Below are 8,079 nucleotides of genomic sequence, written 5' to 3' on the forward strand. Positions count from 1 at the left end.
AGATGCCAAGGTCAATTATCAGGACTGGTAATTTTAATGCTATAATTAATAATGAATATTTTAAAAAAGAGTGTTTAAAGAATACTTGTATTCCAGTAGTAAAACCTGTTAAACTTTAAATTTATGCAATTTATGCAAATTAATCTGATAAGAAGAGACAATTAAGGTTTATAATTAACAGATAAATACAAATGATCCAGCGATGAAGGCCTTGGTTTCTCCTCTGTCTTATGAGACAGTGTAATTGATTTCTATAAATGCTAATTTATATGCACTGCTAATGCATTGAAATCATCACTTATTAAATTAAAGATGAATAGTGGTGTGTGTAAAGATAATACCTGGGTTTTAACACCTTAAATATAAAAAGGGAGAAAGAAAAAACAAAAGCTTTGAATGTGACTTTTCTTTTAATAAAGAGACAAACTTTATGACAGACACTCTACCAGTCATAGAAGAAAAATGAGTTTATCAGAGAAAAGCAGCGGTTATAGTTAATTTTTATAATATTAAAAATATTAAAAAATGAGTTTTTCATACAGTCGCGGCCATTTAAAATTCATCCTGCTCTACTAGAAGGAATTAAACAAATGGGAATGCAATGTTGTTCAATTAAATTTGCCCCATGAAACATATGATCTACAGCAGGACAGGTACTGTAACACAGAATTTTATTTAAGAAAAACATTTTCGCACTTCATGGGATTTTATGTTGTCTGCCTGTATAAGAATGAGAGTTTTTTTTTTTTTCAAATGTAATGTGACATTTGGGCAAACTGAGGGGAAAAATGAAGATGAGTTTCTCCCTGGTGAGTTAACACGATCATATACAAGTCTGTTTAGGAGCCTTCAACCAGATATAAAACTGGGATATACACCAGATTGTGCATTGTTATCCACTCTCAAAACTGTAATCTCATTATGTGAGTGCATTAAATGCCATCAGAAACCTTAGATAAAATGAATTCTGTATATTGGTTTGCATTTGAGATTAAATTTCAAAACAAGAGTAAGAAGAATCTGTGCAGCATCTATTTTTAGGGATGTAGCAATTGGCTAAGTATAGGAGTGATGTTACAGCAAGGATTTGTTTGGCCTATTGCATCACATGTAACCTCACTGAAGTCAAGTCAGTATAGACTCTGACCCATAAACCACATAAGCTTTGTTTTGGATTTTTTCATAGATAGCCCTCTATCTAGCAAACATACCATAGCTGCTTTAGGGACATGTTATGTACTGTCATAACCAAATAAGGGGAAGAATGTTGGGCCAACTAACTTCCTAAAATTTCATAAAAGCCATCTATGGTCACAGATCATCTACTTATAGTTAGCAGAAACCATCATTATCCCCTGCCTCTAGACATCATGGCATGGTCCTTTTCCCCAGTTGCTATATTTCTTGAGTCAATGCCACAATCACCATGTTGGGTTAATCTCTACCATGTTCCTAAAGTAAGAAATATCAAGTACCCTCCTCTATTTCTGGTAGTATGTTGAAGAAATGGAATGTTAACTTGGGGTCATATAGTGCACCCAAGTGCAGAGCCAGAGCTTTTGAAATGGATGCCTGGTTGATAGGTGCACCAAATTTATTCTATTCAATCAAATGTCCTTCTATTGGGAACTTTAAATTATATGCAGGGGTGTCCTCCCCAGAGCTCGTGATTGAATGTGCAGATGACCAAGTAGACGAACAGCTGGCTATTTGAGTCTGCACTCATAGTAATTGTGTGAACAATTAAGTGCACAGTTGTGCATTCATACATAGCTGACTTTAAAAATTAGTCCCACTGTGGGCAAACAGGTTTCCATTCTGACATGGCCTTACACAGCCACACAGTGGAGTAAAGAGGCATAAGGGTTGGCCAGATTTGGAGTCCAGGTACAAAGGGGCTTCTGCTCTCCTGTCAAGCAAGAGGGGAGAGTCAAGGAAGAGAGGAGGCAGGAGTAGACAAAGCCACAGCTTTGCCATATACATGCACCAAGCAGCTGAGCTGGGCATAAGGGAGGGGATATGCTGCAACTATCTATGGACCAATACAACATGCTTTCCTCCTACTTGCACCTGCTTGTGCAACACAGGAGCTCAGGGGCAACTGAGAGTCAGCAGGGTGCCTCTGAGTCAGTTGCTTTTTGGCACTCTTCCTGGGGCTCTGCAGCTATACCGCCCGATATTCAAGTTTGTAAGTAAAGTGTCAATACAAACCTAATCAAGAAGGCTGCTGGGAATTCTAAGTGTAAAGACTCTAAGGCTCTTTAATTTAATTCATAGTTCTGTAGTGTAAGAACTCTTTACCTTTGATACTGAAGATGAAAGTCCAGATACTCCTGAATCTGTAATTACATAACCAAGATCCTGCCTTCATGTTAAGATGTGTGAAAGTAGCTTTGATACAAAACTTAAAGAACAATTTCAGGGACTATTTTATCTGATCCAGAACATTTTAAGAAAAAAGGGAGTGAGGAAAAAAGTTTTTATTCATCCATAGAAAACTGTAAGATCTGTTTTTTAAAAAAATTCCACTTCTGAAAATGCTGGGTACTTATTTATAAAGCTAAACAAAACAATTAACTTTGTCCTCTGCCCCCACTTTTGTTCTCATGTGTGGGACTATGAAACCTCATTAAAATAGTTCTTCACAGAAAAATGGTTTCAATACCATTCAATGTCCCTAACCAGCAGGCCTGACCCTGTTGAAAATAGTTTTGCAAACTGTGTCTTAGTCTAGTCTAGAAAACTGGAAATGTTTATACCTTGAACTTTAAAAATATACTGAGCGTGTTGAGCTGTGCTCCATGTGGGATGTGTGAGTGATGAGTCAGTGAAGGAGAGAAAGAGAGGAGACTTTGGGTGAGATCCTTGTCTCTTTCTTTGGCCTCTTTATGCTATGAGTGGGTTATATATTTGCCCTACAATATCTTGTCATATAAAACTAATCTGGCAGAGCTGAATAGCAATCATACAGGGGTGACTCCATCAGAAACAGACCAATCCTCCCAACTATATCTTCAGTATCAACGAATTTTAAGAAGGGGTTTCTGGGGAGTGTCCCCCTCCAACACATCACTGTAACAAAAAACTGAAAACAGCTGTGGCAAGAAATCATTAAGTGTAGGTAGATAGCTTGAAAAAATCTTTTTATGAAAACAAAAGATAATTGACAAACTGGAAAAAAGGCTGCAAGATTCTGAAGTGACATCATAGTTACAAATTTCTCTGTACCACTGACACTATTAAAGGTAGATATTTTGGGTCAGATTTTCAGCTGCTGGAAATTGGCATAGCTCTGACTTCAGTGTAGCTATGCCAGATCCCACTAGCTGAAGATCTGGTCCTTTGTTTCTAAAATGTGATCTGCACGTATTGAAACTGCAACAAACCTCTAGAGTCATAGTGCAACATGAGTAATTTGGGGGACTGTCATACTGAAAGAATGCAAAACTGGTATTTTCTAGGAGAGTAAAAAAATATATCTCGAAGGGGACATGGCTGAAACAAGAAAAAATTCTGAAAATATAAACCAGACTGAACAGAAAATGGGAAGAGTTCTCACTTTGAGAAGGATAATCCTTTTAGTTTAGACTATTTGTTTAATAATAATAATAATAAAAACTTCTAACATTTTGTACCTCTGATCCTGGTTGAAGAAAATGAACAACTTTGGATGGTAGTTTTCAAGGGTTAGGGTTATTTTAGACATGTTTTATCATAGTTGCTGGTTAATTTATAGGAATTATGTTTTCAAGTACTGTACAGAGTAACTGCATAATTAAGTGACTTTTAATTTAAACCTTGATAGCTTTGTATTCAATTTTGTATTCTCTAGGCAAACCATACATTTTTCATAAACAGTTGAGAAATGTTCATTTTTTCCCCAAACTATCATTTATTTTCTGAGGCAGGATGAATCAACAATTATATTTGCTTAGTAATGTGAATAGTATTTGGCCTGTCCAGTATTTTGGAATATCAGCTAGGGAACTTGGCTGATGTATATTAGTCAAGGAGCATGTGATCAGTGTTGTAGTTGTGCAGGGCTATCTCCGCACTGTGTGCAGGCCATTTATCTGTCAAGGATGGCAAGATGGAGAAGGGAGCTGAAAAGAAGTAATGTGGGGATTCCCCTTGTGCCACTTCCTTGGTTCTGCCCCACCTCTAAGCTTCTAGTGTTCTGGAAGTTGGCCTCTAAATAGTGCCCTTATTTTTGCAGAAAATGTACTACCCTGGGAGTAAAGTCAGAGGTTTTTGAAATGGTTGTGGTAATGGTAACCCTTCCTTCTCTGGGAATTCTCGTGTGATTATTTATTCATATTAGCACTTGGGACCTTTTGCCCTCCCTAATGCTCACAAGTCAAAAAGGACTGCAAATACCAGCAAAGGGGTTTATTACCTTTTCATTTTATTTGCCCATTTGTAGACACACAACTTTGACTTATTCTTCAGATTTCAGAATATTGTCCAAATATTATGCTAGGGGAAGAAAAAATGTTTGCTGGATTGAATTATCTAAATACTGCATCTGTTATTACTGCTAGTGCTAGAGGTACTGCTCTGAATGTATGAAGGCAATAAGGCAGGTTCCCACCATAGGATTCACTCCACAGGTAGCAAAGTGCTCTTCCTTATTTCCTGTGAGTTTAACTGTAAAAAGTGAGTGCAAGTTTACACATCACAATAAACTATAACAAATGTTGATGGGAAAAGGTACAAAAGTGAGAGACACTGAATTAGTTCAATCCAAAAGGCCTACCTTATTTCTTCTCTTTCCTAGCCTCTCTCCTTTTTTCTTCTGCCTACTAAGAATCTTGTTTAGCTGGCCAAGACTGCAGGTTTTGCAACACTGCTGTGACCAAGAAGAGGCAGCTAAAAACAACGCCCTAAACAGTCGGATGCTGGTACAAGTTTGCCAGTGAAAGTCACCACCAGAGACAGAAACTGCGGTTTCTATCTTTGCCATTCTTTTCTCTCCCCTTTTGTGTGTGCTTGTCTTGTTTTGTCATCTTAGGAAATGGGATTAGACTGTAACACCAACAGCAATGACAGCTCCAGCCTATCTCAACTAACTTCTCTTTTGCCCAAAAGAGACCATTATTAATTATCATCTTTAATGCCATCTCAATGACTGTTAAACAAAGGGGTTTCAGTCTAAAAACTCTCTCCAGCTAAAGGAAAAGGCATCATGGGATGTTCAAATGAAAGCCTTACTTAACACATTACATTTCAAATGCTTTAACTGTTTTCCCTTCTTTTCTGTATCTTTAATAGAAGGTTACAAGGATATTTAATGATGTGTCTGCCATGGTTCTAAGCAGGCTGAGATCTCTGTATACCATACCCTTGACCTAGTTTAAAACTGTTTAATGTTGGACAGTGACTGGGCTATGTTAACCCCTTTAGCCCATATATTCCATTTAAAATTAATACAACATATCCCTCTTTGACATGACTACACCAGCTTTTTCTGCTTCAGCCACTTCTTGTTGAGCTTCAGCACAGGTTTGAACAAATCTTTACTCATGCAATAAGGCTATAAATCACTATGTGCTGCTATTGATGTTATATCAACAACACACAATAAAAATCTGGAATATAGCTATGAGGGGAGGTGTTCCCTTTTATCAGACTAACCCCCCTAAGCCTGAACATAATAGATCTTCAGTTTGAAGGCTACTTATTAACACACAATAGCAGACCGAGGTTAGGCTTCTCTGTTTCCATGGATTACACGACAGCTGATTCATAGGTACATTACTTGTTAAAAATTCTATGTGCTACAGAATGGCATAATTTGTGATTCTATTTTAGATCCCAAATGTTCTGTTAATTTATGTAAGAGATTTCACAGTATTATGTTAACTTCAGGAATGAAAACATGAACCCTTGAGATCAATTTCAGTCAGACATGCAGTAAAAAGAGCATTTGATTTGGATCACAGAGATTTTATGAATTAGGGTACACCTGAGACTGACGATATGATCCAAGACCTTATCAGTTTTGCCAGTGAATTAAGCAACCATTTTTACAGAGGTGAATACTGGAAGAAGAGGAAAAGCAGGGACTGGCACATTATAAACACAGCACATTTTGAAGTGTTATGTCATTGCACCTAGAAAAAGAAAGAGGATAAAATTTTAAAAATGTCCTCCATCGGGTCTACAAATTTGCTCGTCTAAAATTACAAGTCTAGAATTCTGTATGCCGATTGTTTGGGACTTGTTTTTATCCATTGAAAGCCCAGCTTTCTTTATTTAAACTCCACACCACAGGTTGACAACTTAAAGCGCTTGACATACATTTGAAACACAATGTAGGAGTTGCCATATCTAAATCATCCAAAAACCGTGGTACAGTACTTCTTGTTCCTCCCACACATCATCTGACCACCAGTCATATGACTAATACAACTTAAAACGCCCACAACACTTAAATCCTAGCCTCAGCCCTCTGGCAATGACTGCTCAAACATATGTCTTTAGTAATATGACTGGAAGGTCAAGTTGTTCAGATGTAGGTGTGAAAACCTTATCTGAGTGAATAAATAAGTGAGTATGGTGTCTGTCTACCCCAATTTGCACATTTAAATATAGTCTGTTCACCCACATCTGAGTTTGCTTGCAAAGATTCAGATGCTCAAAGAAAGCATGTAACACCCCAAGTATGCAATGTTAAGCATTCACACTAGTAGGTTGCTTCTAAAAACATGGCCCTTAATCTTTCAAAATGATCAATCTACTTGTGTTAATTGGGAACAGAATACAGATTATACATTCCTTAGTAACATGATTTTCCTTGAAATACCACCTATTGACTTCCTTCCTGTTAAGTTTTAATTAGGTTGTTGGGTAGCCAGAAGTATTTAGCTTCAAGTATGAGAGCAGGTGAGTGTATTCCTTAACATTGTAAAGGACCTTATTTTCTCATCCTTTACAGTTCTCTTATGTAACAAAGAGATGTTTTTCTAAAACAGTAAATGAAAAATTATCAATAGTCATCAATTTGGGACCGCATGGTCAGGGTTAGCCTCCTTAGCTACATGTAGATATGTGAATGATTTGTCACAACTTAAGTAACTGCAAGATTTCTTGGGTTTCCTCCAGGGTGCCCTCTTTGGCAGCAGTGGGAAATTGGTGCTCGCACTGGGTGAGGTAATCAGTTGTCCTGGTTTGCAGCCAACCCACTGGGCATGTGGTAGTTCTGGCCTCCTGGATGGGGGCTAGGCCAGTAAGAAGACTGTGGCTCAGGGCTCCTGTCTGAGAGCTAGGTGGATAAATAGTCAAGGGCTCAAGCCTTCTGGGCATGAGCTGAGCAAACAAGCAGTTAGTAGTGCAGACCTCCTGGCCTGTGGGTTAGAGTTCATCTAGTCCCAAGTGCAGGGTAGGGGGACCTGGGGCCACCCTGCTCCACCAGGTCCCATCCCACCTGGAAGCAACAGGTGATCCCATCACTGGGTTGTCAGGGAAACAGGATGTCACTGCCTCACCTGCCAGCAACACAACAGGCCCAATGTCTCATCTCCCTGGGCTGCTTCTTACTGGTGTCTGATTTGGTTGCTCCATGGCCACTGGGGCCTGGTTCCTTGTTTCCAGGCCAAGTAGCTCCCTCTCTGGGTTTCTCAGACTCCGGGGGCTGCAGCTTGCCTGTTCTCCAAACTGACTTTGAAGTGTTGTCCTCTGCAGCTGGTCATAGGCTCCATAGGTGGCTCCTTCCTCGGTCTTCCCCCCAACTGAGCTGCAAGGCCAGGCCCTTATACTTCCTGCCCTGCCCCTGCACTTTCTGTGAGGTGCAAAGGATGGGTAGTTGCGTCCACCAGGCTTAATTGACCTCCTCTGTGCTGCAATGAGGCCAATTCATCTCATTACTGTAACCAGTACTGGCCTTAAATTCTTCAGCCTGTGATTTTAAAATGCTTAAAGATAAACATGTGGAAAGCAAGCATCTAATTAGAATAAATTTAGCTGGCCTATTTTATTTCTGGCTCTATGTATATAAAGATTTTCACCCAGCTGATGAAACAACATACCATTTTAGAGTCACCTGAACATTTTCTGACATTCAACATGTAAACGCATGAA

This window comes from Mauremys reevesii, linkage group 4 (assembly GCF_016161935.1).
Source record: "Mauremys reevesii isolate NIE-2019 linkage group 4, ASM1616193v1, whole genome shotgun sequence".
Classification (NCBI taxonomy): domain Eukaryota; kingdom Metazoa; phylum Chordata; order Testudines; family Geoemydidae; genus Mauremys; species Mauremys reevesii.